Here is a 19,145-nt window from a genome sequence, read left to right as displayed (position 1 = left end):
TAGAACATAATATCTGAATAAACAAAAATGTACTTTGGTTGAGAAGCTTTATTTATACCTACTGACAAATGTAAACTTCTGTTTTTGACGGGAAACTTAAGAGAAAACATGTAATGGTGACAAAATAGTCTTCCTTTCTCTTCCTGCTACATTGGTACAAATTTGTTCTACATTAGCACATGCTTGTAATACTAATTAAGAGAGCAAATGTAATCTACATAGTAAGTTCTTATGGGCAAAGTCTGTTCTCTGATTATTACCACTAAATATTCCCATAAAATGTTAGACCCTGACTCCATGTGGCACCCAATGACTAGGGAGACGACAATCCAATTGCTCATGGATCCAGTTACTCATTAGCCAGAGCAAGCAGGAAGCAAACACCAGCACACATTGCTTGTAACAGCTTTATTCAGAATGGAGACCACTTTGGGCAAGCTCCCTCATAGACACAGAGCCCGTGAAACCAGGGGATCAGCATTGAATAGTTTTTTTCACATTTTATACACCTTGGTTCATACTCATTAACATTCACTCCACCCTTGATCCTCCTTTGTTCCACCCTTCTCTCCTCCTATCTCAAGTTCCACCTCTCTGTTTAGTGTTTGTTTCATTAACATGGAATTGCCTATGCGTTTTATTCATTTACGTGTCTTTTTGTCATGAGCGTATGTCTAAGACCTTCACCCTACTTCTTTGGTCACTGGGTGGATTCTGACCAAAACTTGGAAGCTTCTGGAGGCCTTTTCACCAATCACCATTCACCTTTTCGCATATGTTTATCTCAGATTCTGTTATCAGTTACATGTTGTCTTTCACATTCCAGTCTGTTTTTCTGTTCCACGTTCTACCATCTTCCACATTCCTAAGGCCTCACCTCATTCACAGCACACAGACACACACAGACTTACTTGAAAATGGTTCATACTCAGAAATACTTTTCACCCTTAACGCAGTTAAGATGGTTACTTAGCATAAGCAAATGGCTGGCTTAGCATAAGCATTCATAAGCAAAATCTTATATATAAGCTATATATCTTACAACACTACTATATTGTTAAGAAAATGCTTGTCTGAGTGTTTTACAATGCTATTTTTAATATATCATTCTACCTTGTGGTTAGCAGCTTTTGCTAGGCCACAGGTGATAGCCTTTATTCAACTGCAAATCCAGTGCTCCCCAAGATCCAAATATTGTCACCCTAACTTAAAATACTTAATTGTAGGAAGGCAGGAGATAATGAAACAAGAAAACAGCAGTAGTTAGTTCTAAACATCCATGCAGGGTGGGTAGAGCACATTCTACAGATAATACTGGGCAGCTAAGCATTTTCTGCCTTCTTCAGAGGCTTGGCCTGATCACTGGTTGTTTTCTTTTCCAGCACACTATTATTTCACTGTACAAATGGTACCACCTATAGTAAGTGTATCTGTGGAACAAATTGAGTTCATCCTCTTCCTTTGGAGTCTCTTGTGCAATAACAGCTTCCAGAGACCATTGCCTCAAGCTACTGGAACCATTCTTTGCGTGCATCCTGTGGGGCACTGTATCTGCTCACAAAGTGAAATGTTTTCATGCAAGCACAGCTTGGCAGGCTGATAAGTGTAGACTCCCAAACTGAACTGATACCTGGCTAAGCAGCAGCTCTGCAGAAAAAGACCTGGGGGTTACAGTGGACAATAAACTGAATATGAGTTAACAGTGTCCCCTTGTTCCAAAAAAAGGCTAACAGCATAATGGGCTGCTTTGGTAGGAGCATTGCTAGCAGGTCAAGGGATGTGATTCTTCCCCTTTATTCAGCACTGCTGAGGCCACATCTGGAGTACTGTGTCCAGTTTTGGGCCTCCCACTGCAGGAAGGAAGTGGACAAATTGGAGAGAGTTCAGCAAAGGGCAATGAAAATGGTTATGGGGGCTGGGACACACAACTTCTCAGAAGAGGCTGAAGAAACTGGGTTTATTTATTCTGGAGAAAAGAAGATTGAGAGGGAATTTAATAGCAGGCTTCAACTACCTGAAGGGTGGTTCCAAAGAGGATGGATCTAGATTATTCAGTGGTGGCAGCTGACAGAACAATGAGCAATGGTCTCAAGTTGCAACAAGGGAAGTTTAAGTTAGATAGAAAGAAAAAATTTCTCATGAGGGTAGTAAAGCACTGGAACAGGTTACTCAGAGAGGTGGTGGAATCTCCACTCCCTCCTCTTGGGAGCTTTTAAGATCCAGATAGATAAAGCCTCGACTGGGATGATATAGTTGGGGATGGTCCTTCAGGGAGTTGGACTAGATGACTAGATGACCTCCTGAAGTCCCTTCCAACCCTAATTTTCCATGATTCTATGATTTTATGTCATGACAGAGCTGCAGAGAGGAAAGAATTCAGTGTTAGCTGGGCCAGATAAGTTGAAAATTTGGATGTCCTTATAGTGTATCAAGTCACTTAATTGTTGTATGAATTCATTGGGGAGAAAATGATGGAAGTACTGAGAAACAGAGAAAGGAAGGAAAAGATGAAAAAAATATGTGGCTTACAATTACAGCATTTTGAATTCTCTAGTAATATTATGTAGTAATTTATTTTATCTTACTTCATTTCTATTTCACAAAGTATTTAATGTGCTCCTCTTACTTCTTTTCATGGTCATTCTGGAAAAAAAATTGCTTAAAGTTCTCCACATAGCAACAACAACAGATATTTCTTATAACCTTCAGTTGTGACAGCACTCAACCAGAGGTTACAAAGAATGCTTTCTAGATATCATTGAGGTCTAAATTTATTCCCTCAATATTTAAATCTGCAATTCAAATAATGTCTGAGTGAAGTCTGTTGGACTTTATGCACCATTAAAAGGTGTCCATTACTTACAGCAGTTTTTAATATTGTGTATTTTTTGGATAGAGTGCATTTAAGTACTACCTTATGGATTAGCACATGTATGCAACTGGGATTTATCTGTACAGTTTGCATGCATATAATGAGTTAAGAAATAAAAAGTAAAGTAAGTACGCTCAAAATTGGAAGGTTATATTTTGGACAACCTGTAAACAGACACATGTACCTGCAAATACTGTGAGAAAGTTAGACTTTAAATTATTGTAAAGATATGCCTTGTAAGTCTTAGGCCCAAGAGGGTCCTGTAAAAGTCTTCTACATTGCTTTTGAAATGTGCAATGCACAATATATTTCTTAGCATTAGAGGAGACATATTGAAATCAAGCATTAAGGTAATATATATTTAGATAGCAAAGAGTTTAGCATCACAGGACCAAATTAAGCTGAATGGAAAGCTAATATGGGGTTATTTCTAGTCCATAGAACCTATAGCTATAAAACAAGGGTGAAAAGTATTTCCGAGTGTTGACAGATAGCTATTGTGAGTTATCAAAATGATCTTCAGAATTTATGTCTGTGTCTACAGAGACAGTGGAAGCAGATAGCATATCCAGGTTCAAAAAGGGACTGGATAAATTCATGGTTAATGTGTCTATTAATGGCTATTGAATAGAATGGTTGGAGATGTTTCCTCTGGCATCTCTAACCCAATAAATGATGGATGCCAGAGAAGATATTGAATGGGGGATAGATCATTCTAGAGACAAGAGATTCAATCTTCTCCCTCTACACTGTATATATTATAGCATATACTTTTGCCACTGTCAAAGATGGGCCTATTCATTGTGCCAAAGGTCTCATGGGTATATCTTCCATGAATCCCCATCTTTTCATTTTTTTATGATCCAAGTATATACTAGGTAGCAGTCACAGAAGGGGGCTGGCCTAGTGCCAGAGGTGTGGACTTGGGCAGTGTTCAGCAAGGAGACATATATTCTGTCCAACTGGGAATGGCATACTGCTGTCCCTCCACTGTGACAAAGGTAAAGGTGATGGCGTTACGAGGGTAGTGGGCAAGCCAAATGTCCACTAGGGAATGGTCAAAGATAGCCAGATACAGGGCTAGATGGACCATCTAATCAAGTATTAAGTCTTTGAAAAAATTATCAAGGCTCACATTTGTGAGAGCCCAGCAGGACAAATTATGCTGAGGGGAAACCAGCACGGGTTTGTGGCAGGCAGATCATGCCTGACCAATCTAGTCTCTTTTTATGACCAGGTTACGAAACGCCTGGACACAGAAGGAGGGGTGGATGTCGTATACTTAGACTTCAGGAAGGCCTTCGATACGGTATCCCACCCCATACTGGTGAACAAGTTAAGAGGCTGTGACTTGGATGACTACACAGTCTGGTGGGTGGCGAATTGGCTGGAGGGTCACACCCAGAGAGTCGTGGTAGATGGGTCAGTTTCGACCTGGAAGGGTGTGGGCAGTGGGGTCCCACAGGGCTCAATCCTTGGACCGATACTCTTTAATGTCTTCAGCAGTGACTTGGACGAGGGAGTGAAATGTACTCTGTCCAAGTTTGCAGATGACACAAAGCTATGGGGAGATGTGGACACGCCGGAGGGCAGGGAACAGCTGCAGGCAGACCTGGACAGGTTGGACAAGTGGGCAGAAACCAACAGAATGCAGTTCAACAAGGAGAAATGCAAAGTGCTGCACCTAGGGAGGAAAAATGTCCAGCACACCTAAAGCCTAGGAAATGACCTGCTGGGTGGCACAGAGGTGGAAAGGGATCTTGGAGTCCTAGTGGACTCCAAGATGAACATGAGTCGGCAGTGTGACGAAGCCATCAAAAAAGCCAATGGCACTTTATCGTGCATCAGCAGATGCATGATGAATAGGTCCAAGGAGGTGATACTTCCCCTCTATCGGGCGCTGGTCAGACCTCAGTTGGAGTACTGCGTGCAATTCTGGGCGCCACACTTCAAGAAGGATGCGGATAACCTGGAGAGGGTCCAGAGAAGGGCCACTCATATGGTTAAGGGCCTGCAGACCAAGCCCTACAGGGAGAGACTAGAGAAACTGGACCTTTTCAGCCTCCGCAAGAGAAGGTTGAGAGGCAACCTTGTGGCTGCCTATAAGTTCATCACGGGGGCACAGAAGGGAATTGGTGAGTATTTATTCACCAACGCACCCCCGGGGGTTACAAGAAACAATGGCCACAAGCTAGCAGAGAGCAGATTTAGATTGGACATTAGGAAGAACTTCTTCACAGTTCGAGTGGCCAAGGTCTGGAACGGGCTCCCAAGGGAGGTGGTGCTCTCCCCTACCCTGGGGGTCTTCAAGAGGAGGTTAGATGAGTATCTAGCTGGAGTCATCTAGACCCAGCACTCTTTCCTGCTTATGCAGGGGGTCGGACTTGATGATCTATTGAGGTCCCTTCCGACCCTAACATCTATGAATCTATGAATTTATAAGTATGGCACTTCTTTTGTTCTTAAAGGATAACTGAACTTCCCAACTGTTACTCCCTGCACAACCAAGAAACTCTGGAAACCATTATGCTGATTTAAGGCAAAATCTTTCCTATTCTGCAATTTAAACCTCCAGTACAGGCCTGTGGCCACAATTTAGCTCTGAGAGCATTCTTGGGTGCTAGTCTGAAGTATTTTAAATGTGTGTGGGAGCAGAAAAGAGTAACTCCTAATTGTCATTTACTGAGAAGTCTAATTGGAATTTAATTGGCATTTCAGTTATTAAACATTTCAGTTGCAGTTCCAAATTTCCATCCTGACAGCAACTATTCTTGATTAGGTAGCCCTGTAGAGAACACTTTTTGATATTTGTAATTAAAAGGAAGCTATTGTATTTAAAATAATGATGCTAAGAATAAAATAAACTGTATTTTTTATTTTTGTCCAGGTTTTAGGAATCAAACTCTGCAGAGTTTCCCATGCACTAGAGATTGAGCACACTGAGAAGGTCACAAACAATATCTTTGAGGGAGAGAGTATTCCTGTCACCCATACAGAAGAGACAATCCTTCCTGGTGGGGAGCAGTTCCGTCAATGAAAAGACCAATATTCATCCCCAGGCCCCTTTTGCCAAATCTTACTTTCAAACTGGTAGGCTTATTTCCTCTATACTTTGTCAGATTGTTCTCTCTCTGACAGCATAATAAACGATCACACATTAACCCACATATGTTATAATGTACTACATTACTGTTTAATCCTCCTGACCTCTTCGCCTGCATTATTTTTTGTCAATAGTGCATTGAATCCTGCAGTGCTGTTCTATTCACTGAAGGTTCTTCTACCATAATATCTGAGTTGCAACAAACTCTCACTGCATCCTTTGGGAGGGTCCCCACACCCAGGGGCACATGCTCGTAGAGTCACAAATAGTAGCTGTACAAATTTGTGCCACTGCTTTGTGCCCCATTGCAGACCCCTGCACATGCACTTCAATATGCAGCAAATTGTCCCAGGTTGGGGTAGGAAAGGCTGGGACCAGTACCTGTGCTGCCCCCAGCAGTATTATGTGGCATCCTTGTGCAGCAGGAGCACAAATCTGGCAGCACAGAGCTTGGCCAGCAGCCAGAGCATTGCTCTGGATGGCCAGCCACTGTTTTGCTGTATGCTACTGATATGTGCTCTGCACTGCTTTTTTCGCTTGAGGTTGAGGTCATAAATTTTGCCCCCACACTGCTGCAAATATGAAGCCTGGTGCATGTTTTCATGTTCCCTGCATGTGGTTTGTGGCACCACAAAGTAGTGTGGTGCCACAAACCTCACAGCCCTGTACATGGAGACCCGCCCTTTGGTCGTGTCCAGACAAGCATGGTCGTACAGTATGTGGCACCACAGACACATCTGCAGTGCCATATACTGCACATTCAGCTTTTTTCTGCACTGCAAGGTAGCAGTATGGGAGGAGGGGGAGTTGACCCTGGGAGATCCCAGGGTCAAAAAACTCCACATTAAAAAAACAAACAGCAGAGCAGTGCATACAGGGGTAGCACACGCTGCCCAAAACCAGAGCCTGGCCAGCCCAAGCCACAGCAGGGCCACCACTGCTGCAGAACTCCAGGTAAGGCTGCAGGGGCCATCCCAGTGCTAGCCCCAGCCTCTCCTACCCAACCTGGGGTAACCTACTGCACACCAGAAGGCTCATGGCACAGGCATTCCCCAGGGATATGTAGCAGCAGCACAAGTTGTGCCAATGCTTCTTTTCTCTGGGGAAACAAACATCCACTCTTGTGTCTAAATGAGGACCATAAGACTGAGGTTTAAATGACATTGTAAGTAGTAGATATATAAGGAAGTTAAGCTCATGAACTAGATACTTCATGTCAATATTTATGTGAACCGTATCTGGTCTATATGGACTTGGACTGTATGGACTTGGTCTTGAGTGCCATTTACATCTGGATAAAATGAAAACAGGAATTCAATCAACTTATTCTCTGGCAAATACAGCAGAACTCAGAACGTTCATGTCTTGAAAAATCCTGATTTTTGCATCAAGGTGAATTGCTTTGTTTCTGCATGTTGGCTTAAGATCACCCCGGGCTTCTTCAGTCATGTATATCCTTTTCTTGATCTCCTTAAAATAACTGTAGCTCCACATAATGAGCTGGATGAAGCTGTTTACATCATTTAGTGTGCTGTTGACTAGCTTGATGTCTATACAGATCTTCCTAACTCTTACAGAAGAGTTTCAACTTCATCTTGTTCACACTGATATGTAATGGGAATCCTTCATTGGTTCTGTCAAGGGTATTGACTTGGCTCTGCCACTCTTTATTCTCCCTGCCGAGCAGATTGACATAGTCAGCACAATTCAGGCTCTTGGTTTCCTTGCCAGGAACCTTAACTTCAAGACCTCTGGCTACCGTGACTCTATCCATCAACTCTCAAGACAGATCAGGAAGTTGTCAGGAGATAAGTCACCCTGTTTAGTGCTGACTAACCAATCACTTAGCTTGTAATTGATCAGGACCCGTAAAGGTTTTGACTGACAAATGTTTTCCAACAGGACTAGCAGCTTCTTGCCTACCCCACTTCGACTCTGGATAGCCAATTTAGTTGTGCTAAACCAAGTTGAATGCCTTTCTGATGTTCCTAGAAAAAATTAAAGACTTTCTTGTCGACTTGTCATTATTTGACCATGCAACTCATCCTCAGAGCCTCAAGCAGTGGCTTTTCTGTACTGTTTCCCATATCTGAAGAAACTGCTCTGCTTCTCAGACAGGGTTCTTCCACTGATGCTTTGAATCCTTCAGGGAGAACCGCATGAAGCAATTTACTCAAACGGGTGATCCTAAGATTATCCTGTAATCTGCACATTTCTGAAATTCATTTTTCTTGGGCATCATAAACAACACTGCAGACATCTAAAGATAAATTTAGATGGCACCTATTATCCCTGTAGTCAGAACACTTTTTTAATGTATTTAAATTCATATCCTATTAGGCAGGAAACCGCATTGCATGTGCAGAACTGAGGCAAAGAGAGATTAAATGACTTGGCCCAGGTCCCAGAGGGAATCTCTGAAGGTACCTAGAATCAAAGCCAGGATTTCTTGTTCTCAATCTACTGATTGAACCACCAGCTTATTGTCCACCATACCTAAAAAACAGTGGTCCTCAGCTGAATTGTAGGAATAAAGTATTATTTCTGTAAGATCATAATTTTCCATTTCTTCTACCACTTTTAGGGACCAGCAACATGAGCTGCTGAACTTCCTTCCCAGGCCCACTCTCCCCGGTTCCAGAGGCAAGAAGTGAAATTGTTTAAAGACACTGTTTGGGGCTCAGATTCACTTGAAGTTTTTCAAGTCTACCTATTATTATCCTGCATTAAATGTCTGAAAAAGGAAGACATCATAAAAAACAAACAAACAAAAAAAAAACCAAAAGGGCTTGAGAAGGTATGGGATTGCAAGAGGGCTTGAGAAGGTGTGGGATTGAGAAAGTGTAGTATTGCATGAGGCAGGAAGAGTGAAGCCTCAGAACTGGGACAAGTGGCTGGGCCTTCCCCCTCCCAGGGCCGTGCTCCAAATGTGTGCAGATTTTACTAGATCAGGCTAACCCAAGCAAACTGATTTAGATTGGGCCTGCCATTTTTTTGCCCAATTTAACATTCCCAAATGCCTGCACAGATATTTGGATTGACCTAACCCTAGTTAGGTTGATTTAAATGTAACATTTGTATATACCCTAACAGAAGTAGTCACTACAAGCTACCCAGAAGGATTTCTCTGCTTGCACAAATGGCCCTATTGTGCTCCAAATCAGAGAGTGAGCATGAGAGCCAGAGCCAACCATTACTCCCAATGGGTCTCAGGCCACACCTAAACAACAAATATATTATAACCTGTTCTGGTGTCCTTATACATTTTGTTGAGCTACACACACACTGCCACCCAGGCTGGAAGTAGTGTAGACAACTTCATGTGATGCTATGCATGGCCTAACTGTCACCAATTCTCAGCTGTGATAAATAGCCCACCTTGGCATCACATGGACGCTGCTATACTGCATGTCATCTGGGAAGGAGCACAAGTGTAGTCACACATTGTATTTGAATAGAGGCATGGTAAATTTGCAGTTTAGACATAAGTTCAGTGACAAAACTGGAGGCAGTTCTCTTGCTCTGTCAGTTTAATCCTCAGTCTCTTTATTTGGACTGACAAAAGGTATCACTAGTGCTGCTGACATCTATCCATTTTGCACTGGAGTGAGATCTACTCAGTCTGTTGAACACAGTTTGTCTGAACAGAAACAGAGAGAAAGTGTATTGTCAACAACATTCTTAAAACAAAAAGTCATTACATGAAAGTACATATGTCTGAATCTCTTGTGTATTTGTGAAACTATTCACGGATTACAGATGTGCACAAGTACAACCTAGGAAAAGGTACTGATTGACAAGACACTGGACATGAAGACTACCGTATCGGTATTTCTAGAAACAAACCAAAGGCTGAGGCTGCAAGTGGGAGAGGAACAGTGGAAAAAAATCCTGGTCATACCCTGTTCACTTTCCTCTGTCACTGTGTGACACTGGATACTGGACAAGATGGACCTATAGTCTGACCCAGTAAATGGCAATGCTTATATTCTTATGTTGAGTATGGCATTGTCAAAAGGAACACACCGAGTGATATAATGTTGCATATTGGTTCCAAAGACAGAGGAAAAAGTGAGGCATAAGTTATAAAGAATTATGAACCAAAAAATATTAAACTAGATCAGGGAATATATATGTTCCCAGCTTCCAAAGTAGTTTTCTGCATTCAAGAAAACCAACATGCATGATTTCACAGTAACTCTAATGATAGTAGTTATAATCTCAGAAGTAACAAGGCAACTCTGCTCTATTACCATAAGCAATTATTCATGGCCTCACTCTACCTCTCAAAATACATAGATTAAAAAAAAGCACATACAAAAGAAAGAAAAAAAAATGGAATTCCAAGAAAAGGCAGACAGCTAGAAGAGATTAGAGTGCTGCCTCTACCTTTTTGTCAGGGAGATGAAAGGACAGTAACCAATTATGCAGTCATTGATTTCAGCCAGGAGTATTCAATAATATTAGGTAAGGCATCCTCATTGTGACAGATTCTTATTTAAATCATCTCACAAAGACACCCTGGGGGATGACATTTTCTTGTACAACGTAGAAAAAAAATTCCAAACTTAGCAACATGCCTTTGAAGCCTAATGAACATCTCTGTTAGACTTTCAACTCAAACACTAGCGATGAGATTAGCACTTTGTATTTTGTGCAGAACACCACATTTTTGGATCTTGTCTCTGTATATATTGAAGCACTTGTATCTGGTAGGGAAAGGCAAAAGGGATCCATATGGTTTTCAATGTCCTAATGAAACAGATTTATCTGTGTGCATTATACAAATCATTTAAATGTGTGTTAACTGTGGACGGTTTATGGTTTGTTGGTTCTGTGCTCAGCAGTGGAAGGCAGCATGGTAGATGTTATTCAGGGAGGTAGATGGACAAATTGCATACCAAATTGGAAGAAAAGTTCCAAAGAGAAACACTGTACAATGTAATTTTTGTTGATCAGATCAGAGCCTAATTACCCAGTTTTCAAACAGACTCCAAATTCTTTTATTGGTGCTTATTTCAACTTCTCTAAATGTAGTACAGAAGTAATTATGTGCAAAATATGTAGGGAGTCTGAGACATTCATTATACAAAAGGCATGAAATAGAAGAAAGAAAAACTGATTATGATTTTACTTAAACCACAGTAAATTGGGATTAACCCCAATGAAATTAACAGAATTAAACCAGTGTAAAACCAGGAGAATCAGGCTCTTAATGTCTTTATCCTCCTCTAAATATCCATTAAAATGCCTTGCATTCTTTTCAGTATAATTATGTCTATCATAATATCCTAATTTTAATGCACCCACATCACATGATACTTTCTGAAGTTAAAGAAATTAAGCTGTACTGTAACAAGTGGGCCTTCCCAGGGCTGATCAGACATTGGCCCAACCACCTGTTCCTGGACTAACTGCCCACCTCTCTCTTCTGCCATGCCTTGTTGATACATAATTATGGTGTTAATTAGGTGGGAGGGTGCCCATTTTCCCACCCCGATGCCAGAGAGCACTATCTGCAGCTCCATTCCTCCCCTACATCTCAGCCCAAGCCTTTAAGGTATTCCCTCCAGCTAGCTAGCACTGGGACCTGAGCTCTGGAGTCTCACCGGGACTCTCACTCCCCACCAGAGCTCCTGGTCCCAACAGCCTCACACTGGGTTTACTCTGTGCTCGCTCTCTCGGCTTCAACCGGTCCTTTGGGATCAGGGCTCTGAGCCCCATCCCCAAGTCCTCCCTGGGCAATCCCCTTATCCCTGGGCCCTAGGAGCTTCCTTAATAGCTCACCAAGACTCAGGGCCCCACCCCGCTGGAGCTTCATGCTGGCTCCTTTATGCTGCCTCAGACCTCCACTGCAGAGTCTGGGCACTGCCTCAGGTCTCTCTACCAACCTGGGCCCTGCCTCAGTGCTCCACAGCGAGCCTAGGACCCTCTTGCTCAATCTCACCAACTAGGGATGTGGAACTTGGGGTTAAGGTGCCCCAACCTGCCTTTCACCAGGGTGGTAACTGGCCTGGTATTTCCTGGTGGGAGCCCCACCAGGCCACCCACTCCCAGCAGGATGCAGTTTTAGGTCATGCCCAGGACCAAGAACCTCTTAGCCATCCCCATCAGATCTTTAGCTTACCTCCTGGGTTGTTTCTGCTGCAGCTCAGCTAGGTGAAGTTTCTCCTGGCTTGGCAGCAGCAAACTGAAGCCTTTATGTACAATCATAGAATCATAGGGCTGGAAGAGAACCTGAAGAATCATTGGGTCCCGCCCCCTGCATGAGCGGGAAAGACATCTGGGGTCAGACGACCCCAGTCAGGTGACCATCCAGGCTTAAAGACCTCTAGGGTAGATGATTGCACCACCTCTGAGGTGAGCTTGTTCCATAGTCTGGACACCCTAGAAGTTTTCCTTAATGTTCAGCCTGAAACTATCTTCCAGGAGTTTGTGGCCATTGTTTCTAGTTTTCCCCCAGGATGCCCTGGTGAACAGTTGTTTACTGAACCCCTGATGTATGCCTCTGATATGGTGGCAAGCTGCAATCAGGTCCCCTCTCAGCCTTCTTTTCTTTAGGCTGAAGATTCCAAGATCCCCCAGCCTCTCCTCATATGGCTTGCCATGCAAGTCCCTGATCATATGGATGGCCCTTCTCTGGACCCTCTCGAGCTTTAGCACATCCTTGTTGAAGTGCGGCACCCAGAACTGGATGCAGTTCTCCAGCTGTGGCCACACCAGTGTTGAGTAAAGTGGGAGAATCACTTCTTTGGATTTACTGGAGATGCATCAATTGATGCATGCCAGAGTTTTATTGGCCCTAGTGGCTACTGTGCTGCATTGCTGGCTCATTCATGCTGGGGTCTATTGTTACCTCTAGATCCCTTTCATTTGTAGTGCTGGTCAGGTTAGTGATGCCCAGCCTGTAGGTGTGCTGGGGGTTCTTCCTTCCCAGATGCAGCACTTTGCATTTCTCTACATTAAACCTCATCTGGTTCTATTCTGCCCAACATGCCAGCCTGTCTAGGTCTGCTTGTATCTGCAGGTGTCTGCACAACCCCATATCTTGGTGTCATCCACGAACTTGGCCAATAGGCTTTTCACTCCCTCATCCAGGTTGTTGAACAGCACCGGGCCAAGTACCAACCCCTGGGGTACGCTGCTTCCCATATCTCCCCAGGATGATACCGATCCATTCATTTGGACTCTGTGTCCTACCCCACAACCAGTTTTGTACCCACTTGACGGTCCCACAGTTGAGCCCGATATCTTCCAGTTTTCTGATCAGACCCTCGTGGGATACCAGGTCAAAGGCTTTCTGGAAGTTGAGGTATGATGTCCACAGCTTTTCTCTTGTCCAGGTGATAAGTCACCTGATCATAGGAAGAAATGAGGTTGATTAGACAAGACCTGCCCACGATGAAGCCATGCTGGCTGTCATTCAGTATCATGCCTTCTGCAAGTTTGTCACTGTAACAGGGGAGCTCCTCAGGTCCGATCTCCGTGGCCCGCCCACCTGTTCTTGAGCCAACTGCCCGCCTTATCTCCCACCATGCCTTGATGTTAATTGATTCACTGATTGATGTCATTTAAGCAGGAGGCTGCCCATTTTGGTGCCCCAATGCCAGGGGGTGCTCTCTGTGGCTCCTTTCCTCCCCAGTACTGCAGCCCAAGCCTCACAGATGGCATCTTGGTGTTTACATCCTCACCAGCCCCCATGCTGGGCCCCAGAATCATCCTAACAGGACCCCTCCATGATCCCTCCAATCAGATGGCCTCTCTGCCTTTATTCAGGCTACCTAGCCCCCCAAAACCATTTTCCCCTCTCGAGTGTGGTCCCCCCAGGACCTTCAGCTACCAGTCCTGGCCCACCTCCAGGCCAGTCAGGACCCCAGGCCCCCAGCTCTTGGGCATCCCTCACAGTGGGCCCCTGGCCCTTTTGACCCTCCTGGTCCTGGCCCCAGCATGGGCCAGTCGAGGGTACTCTTGTTCGGGTTGGGTCTCTAGCCCCTCACTCTCTCCCAGGATCCACCCTCTGGGCCCTTCACAAACACAGGGTTACCCACCCAGTGGTGGGGGCTAGGGGTTAAGGTGCCCCAACCCACCTTTCACTGGGGTGGTAACTGGCCTGGCATTTCCTGGGGGCTCCTGCACCACTGAGAGCCCCACCAGGCCACCCACTCCCAGCAGGGTGCAGTTTTAGGTCATGCCCAGGACCAGGAGCCTCCTTACCATCCCCTACAGCTCCTCCCTTACCTCCTGATTGTTCTCAGCAGCCCTCCAGCCAGGCAATATTACTGCCTGGCCTCCAGGCAGCCGAACTGCCCTGTTTATATAGGCAGCACTTGCCTCCAAAATGGCTGCCCTCGTCAGGCACCTGGTGGCTGCCAGCTCCAGGCCCTTAAAGTGGCAGGCACACACAGTGCCCTGCCACAGTCACATATAGCCTCTTTGATGAATGTTCCTAGGATTTTCCCTGGAATAGAAGTTAAGCTAATTGGCTGTAGTTTCCCAGGTCTTCATGCTTCCCCTGCTTGAAGATGGGCACAACATTGGTCCTCTTCCAGTCCTCTGGGATTTCTCCAGATGCCCATGATTTTTGAAAGACCTTTGCCAGGAGCTCTGCAATTACTTCAGCCAACTCTTGCAGCACTCTTGGGTGGAGTTCATCTGGTCCTGCTGATTTATATATGTCTAATTTTCTTAATTGATCATATACCAGTTCTATGGCAATGGTGGGAATGGTGTCAATCCCACCCTGCTTATTTTGTGCCCTACCTGGTATGTTGCTCCCCTTGGTCTTGTGAAAATCTGAAGTAAAGTAGTCATTTAGGAGTTCCATTTTTTCCTGAGTGGTAGTGATCAGGTATCCTGAGACATTGAGCAGTAGCCCCACACTCCCATTATTTTTCCTTTTACTCCCTATGTAGATAAAGAAGGACTTCTTGTTGTCCTTCTTGTAGCTAGTTTTAGTTCAGTTTCTGCCTTAGCTTGCCTAATCTGGTTTCTACAAGTGCAGGCCATTGTCAAGTAGTTTTCCTTAGAGGCTGTCCCAAGTTTCCATTGTTTGTATGCCTCTTTTTTTTTTTTCTGTAGGAGGGCTGCAACTTCCCTGATTAGCCAAGAGGGGTTTTTTTTACCTTTCTGCTACTTTTTCTCTGTAAGGGAATGGCTTTTCTCTGAGCCTTAAGACTGTATCCTTAAGGAACGACCATTCTTCTCGTGCTCCCTTTACCTGTGGTCCTTTGTCTCTCAGGGCATTCTCTACTAGTGACCTGAGCTTATTAAAATTTGCATTTTTGAAGTCTAAGACTTTGAGCTTGGTATCTATTTTGTCAGCCTTGTGACAGACCGTGAACATAATGATTTCATGGTCACTATCACCTAGGCTGCCCTCTATGTTTAAGTAGGGCCAGGACCAGATCAAGGACTGCATTGCCTCTAGTTGGCCCGTGCACCTCCTGAGTCAAAAAAGCAATGCTGTAGGGCCAGTCTGCAGGGCCCACATTACCCTCATGCACCAAGATTTTGCCCCAGGGCCCCATATTGACTCTGTCTGGCCCCTGCCTGGTTGGGATCAGGCTCTGGGGGCTCCATACAACCCCCATCCAGCTGGGATCAGATTATGAGGGCTCTGCATTGCTCCAACCCAGCCAAGATCAGGTTTCAGGGCTTTCGCACTGCCTCCACTTGGCCCCCACACTAACCAAAGAAATCAATCTAGTGTGCAGCCCATGGGGAACCCTGCAGCCCAGATCCCCTGATGTAGTCTATTGGTGTAAAGTAGTTAAACCTAGGTTATTCTGGGAAAAAAAAAATTATAGGTTGGCACAATGTAAGAAAACTCCGTGTCCCTGACAAGGGCTACCTGTGGCATATTAATACTTATTAAATAATTCAAAGTTATCGCTAGCTGCTTCGGGAAAAAAAATAAGACTCTACATGAAAATAAATATGTCATTATTAAAAGGAGACAATCCCTCTCTGACTAAACAAAGCAACATCCATTGAAATCTTTTCCTAAATATCTAGGAATCACAGATCTGACTGTTTCCCTTTACTTTCCCTTTTTTGTTTCAAAAGTTTTCATGCTGCTAGTAAACAAGCCCTCCTTTCTGTTTCAATTATCTTTGAGGAAAACAAGCAAAACTGTGATGAGATAAAAGAAATACTAAACTAAATCTTCTGAGAAAATTGGCATATTTGAAGTGTGTACATATTCTAAGTCTAATTAGCACAAACAGGAATTTTATGTTTGTGAACAAGCTACAGTATAGCCCTTGTGTTTTTTATTTGAATATATATTATATAATTTGATGCCTCTCCCTGTTAGTTTTACGTGGTTGAGATTGTGATTTAAGTTTAAATAAGATTAGAGTGTTTCTAGCTTTTTTATAGATCTTACTTGCTTAGGTCATCTAAAATATCCAGATTTTTATTTAATTAAATAATTTTTCAATAACTACAAATGTTTGTTTCAAGGTGTATTGCTATTTCATTAGCACTTGCTCAGCATTTTCCAGGAACAAATTTCAGTGATAGTACTGTTCCACATAGGATCCATCTACGTGTGCATCTAGTTGCAATTAAAGTCACTGCACATTAAGCTAATGAGCAGTAAGCAATTTTTGGCAGGTGTTGACACATGCATGGACTTGGCACTAAAGCCAACATTTGGCAGCCATCTTGGAAACACACCCCACCCTCTGATCCCTGGCCAGGACCTTCCCTTCAAAGGAGGCGTGTGCTCAGTGCAGGGGCAGCACGTGGCAGCTCCTTCCTTACCCACCCTGCCTGCCTGTGCCATAGCTGCTCCAGCCTCTGCCCCTGTACATGATGACCAGTGACCACTGGCCACAGTGCTAGCCCTGCTGGTCCCAGAAGGCTTCCCTGCACCCAGGCCCCAAAATAGCTGCACATCCACCAGTGGGGGCCAGGACACTGGCTGCAGGAGGCCCTGGTCAACACCCTCCTCCTGCATACTCCACTCCAGTCCTCTGGAGTCCTCCAGCCCCACTGCCCACACATCCCCTACCCAGTTCCCAACCCCAGAACCACTCTCAGGACATGCACATATTTGAAACAAAAAACTACTTCCCTAACAGCCACCCACGTCCCTCCCCGCTTAACCAACAGAGCCCCTCCACCACTCTCCCCACCCACCAACAATAAAAAAAGCCACTTTCCAATGTGCAAAATATTTAAATCAGTCTCCATCTGAGTCCTGGAGTGGAGAGCCATGTGGCAGGGCTGCCTAGGGGGCAGAGCCAGGGGAGAGGCACCCAGCACCCCAGCCTCAGGTTATTCCCCCATGAATGTGCACACCGCAGCATGTGCAGCAGGTAGAAGGCTCCCCCTGGGGTGACAACAGCCACTGGTCCTCCAACATGGGCAGTTCTCCCCCTGCTGGGGGCTATCTGTGGCCAGCATGGCCAGCAGGGGGTCCTGTCCCCACTGCTGGCTGCTCTGGCTCTGCAAGTGGCCTGTGCCCAGGTAGGGGTGCTGGGTGGCATGGGAACTGGGGTGGGGGCCAGACCAGGGGCTCCACTAGGCAGGAAGCACTGGAGGACTACCTCTCAGGGCCAGGTGGGGGCCTTCTGTGGGGTGGTGAATGGGACACAGGGGCTCTGTGGGGTCATGGACAGGGGCCGAGCTGCGGGATGGCATGGAAATGACCACCAGGCCCAGGAGGTTGTCCAGGATCTGGTGATCAGCATCTGCAGCCTCAACTGCCCAGCCCTGGAGGCCCATCCACTACTGAAGCAGCTTAATGTGCTCCTACTCCTGGGCCTCCATCTATAGCCAGTGCTCCCAATGAACCCAGTCCCATGCCTCCCTCAGGGTGGTCTCCCAGAGGATGTCCTCTGCCCACCAGGCCTGCTCCTGTGCCTCCCACTCCTCTGCCACTGCCACAAGCCACTGGAGCAGGTGGGTCCAGTCTTGTATGTGCCATTGGTGCAGCCAGTGTATCCGTATGGCTCCAGTGCTGAGTGGCAGTGACCTAGAGCCCACATCCCTGTTGGGGATGGTGGGCTCTCACCCACATTCAGATCCTGGCCCTGTAGAGCCAAGATACTGTTGGCCCTGTGAGTTTACAACATTTCAGAGATAAGATGCACCAGGGGCCATGCGCTGCCCAGGCTTAAATCAAGGTTCAGCCATGCACAGGTGCCCAGGGACCATTGTAAGCTGTAACCTGAGCCTCTGATACCCTCTTGCTCCCCTGGGGCTGGCAGCCTGCTGGGTGTTGGCCACAGGCAACCTGTCTCCCCCACCCTCTTCCCAGGGCAGAAAAGGCCAGGCTTCTGGCAGTACTTGTTGCCTTGGCTCCAGACCCCACTCCCTGCACTCTCCCTGCAGGCCAACCAATCCGCTGCACTGCCACTCAGCCCATGGCACCTGTGCTTGGAGCATGTGTAGCTCCCAGAGAACTGGAGTGAGGGGATGGCCACACCTCCAAACTCTCTGCTCAGTGCCCCAGGCAGTGTTTAATGAGCTGTTTGTGCAAGTGGAGTGGTGCCTGAGCCACTAAGCCCTGCTGCAGCTGATCCTTCTACTGCCCCAGACACACCTGTGCTCCTTGTTTGGGACCCAGAGCTACAATGGCACAGGGGGCAAACCCTGGCTGCCCTGAAACCTCTGCTATTGCATGAAGGGCTACCTGTGGCAGTGCTATATGTCCCTGTCCCCCTCTGCTAAGGAGGACATCAATGCTAGCACTGACACCTTGGGGTATTAGAGGCCCATGCCCGCCCAGCTGCAGGGAAATGGGCTTCTCAGTAAAGTTCTAGACTGTGTCCCACCTCTCTGTATGCTGTTAGGGGGGAGGGGGAATCTGGGGAGTGTGTCAGGCCACTTGGAGAGGAGAGGCAGGAGCAGGGACAGGGGGCAGGGGCTGGGGCCAGGCCTGGGGACAGGGGCAGAGACTGGGAGGGCCATCCCCCCAGTGCAGGATTTATCACATGTTTGGGGCTGCTTAATCTGGTGGCTCGGTGTGGGCCTCTCTGTTGGCGATGACGTCCAGCTGCACCTTGTGTCCTCAGACTACAGTGTGCAGTGGGGCAGCACCTAGCCAGGGCCTCCACACCTGGGGAGGGGCTGGCACTGATGATGGCCAGCAGTGTCACAACCAGCCACTCCTTGTGGTGGGATCTGGGGTTGTGGAGCTGGAGAGGCAGCCACTGGCCA

At 45.9% G+C, this 19,145-nt stretch overlaps 1 long non-coding RNA gene across 1 annotated transcript; it reads right to left on the bottom strand.

Annotated features, from left to right (window-relative positions):
* Nucleotides 1-8,534: 8,534 nt before the first annotated feature.
* On the bottom strand, nt 8,535-14,258 carry LOC132248320 (uncharacterized). The gene is made up of 4 exons (XR_009459493.1): nt 14,214-14,258; nt 13,199-13,330; nt 12,103-12,237; nt 8,535-9,615 (listed from the first exon to the last, which is right to left on the bottom strand). It is a non-coding gene; the product is annotated as an uncharacterized LOC132248320 (long non-coding RNA).
* Nucleotides 14,259-19,145: the final 4,887 nt, after the last annotated feature.

Source organism: Alligator mississippiensis, chromosome 2 (genome assembly GCF_030867095.1).
Source record: "Alligator mississippiensis isolate rAllMis1 chromosome 2, rAllMis1, whole genome shotgun sequence".
Lineage (NCBI taxonomy): Eukaryota > Metazoa > Chordata > Crocodylia > Alligatoridae > Alligator > Alligator mississippiensis.
The sequence above is the reverse complement of the archived record's forward strand: the minus strand, read 5'-3'. Positions and strand labels throughout refer to the sequence as shown.